The sequence below is a fragment of the Ananas comosus genome, linkage group 21 (assembly GCF_001540865.1).
Source record: "Ananas comosus cultivar F153 linkage group 21, ASM154086v1, whole genome shotgun sequence".
In the NCBI taxonomy this organism is placed as follows: Eukaryota; Viridiplantae; Streptophyta; class Magnoliopsida; order Poales; family Bromeliaceae; genus Ananas; species Ananas comosus.
Genome location: NC_033641.1, coordinates 7,235,520 through 7,237,022, shown reverse-complemented (window position 1 = coordinate 7,237,022; position 1,503 = coordinate 7,235,520).

The following is a 1,503-nucleotide window of genomic DNA, read 5'->3' as shown; positions in this document are numbered from 1 at the left end:
CCGTATGTCGGCTACTCTGAAGAAGGGTGGCAAAATACTCGTAAGATTTTTCTGGATTTTTTAGTATTTTTTCTGTCTGGAAATGTTGCTGTCGAAAATTAGCGAAGTTACTATGCACGATTACTATGCATACAGTGGCTTCACGTGAATGAGATTTTTTTTTTTTTTTTAATCAAAAACACTATTCACGTAAGAATTATGGTTTTACTATGCAAATAATGAAAGTAGAACAGAAAAATGTGCAGAGGGGAAACTATATGTCGGCTATTCTGGACAAGGGTAGCAAAAGACTCGTGGGAATATTTTTGATTTTTTAAGATTTTTTACGAGTTTTTTCGGTCTAAAAATTAAGTGGCGTCTTGCAAATTAACAGGATTTTCAAAAGGATATTTTTTGCCATATGATCTTTTTTTTTTTTTTTTTATATTAAAAACACTATTCACTTAAGAATTATGGTTTTACTATGCAAATAGTGAAAGTAGAACAGAAAAATGTGCAGAGGGGAAACTATATGTCGGCTATTCTGGACAAGGGTAGCAAAAGACTCGTGGGAATATTTTATATTTTTTAAGATTTTTTACGAATTTTTTCGGTCTAAAAATTAAGTGGCGTAATTAGTGCTAATTATGAAAAGTGACATGCACGTGGGGGGTTTTTTATTTTTTATTTTATATATATATATATATATATTTTTTATCTTTATTGAGTTTTTTTAAAAACTTAAATTGAAGTGTGTTTGTAGGCGGAAACGATGTTGGTCGTTATTAAATATTATTTTAATTGGGATGTGTAGGTGGATGTTTAGATGAAATTGTTTGATAGATAGTTCACAGTAAAAAAGGAGCGGAAAGAAAAATATATATGTCTTAAAGGATATTTCTAGTATGAATAAAAATAGGATGAAGCGCAAATTTAAAATCTCCGTTGTGGAAGATAAATTTTAAAATCTTTTTAAAGTAGGTCCCGTCTGGTACTCCCTTCTAGAAATCACGATAAAAATTTTCTCGGATGTTTTTTTTTATATATTTCTATAACTCTTTATCTCATTAAATTTTCGATGATGCAATTTTCCTAATACTCGGACTTATGATGAAATTTAATTTTCTAATGTGGATAACACCACTTAAGACACAGTGTTGGTGCACAAGACCCTCTTAGCGTACAGTTTTCAGAGAACCTCGCTCTTACGCCGCAAAGCACCTCTGGCTATCAATGGCGAAATTTACAGAGCATTTTTTCTCTTATCAAATCTGCCAAGCATATATGCTTTACACTTGCTTAAGCTGAAATAATTACCCAGAGAGAACCCATAAATTTTCATTAAGAGTCCAAGGAAAGGGAATCATGGGGCAAAGAAAATGCCATGGATAGAAGAGTTCGAGAAATATAATATTAAACAAGAGATAAAACTTACATCACAACGCTAGAAGGTTTCCCTTCCGGGACTTCCCGGGGGGAAAGAAAGGACTTGTTTGTACAGACTCTTCACGCCAGAATGCAGTT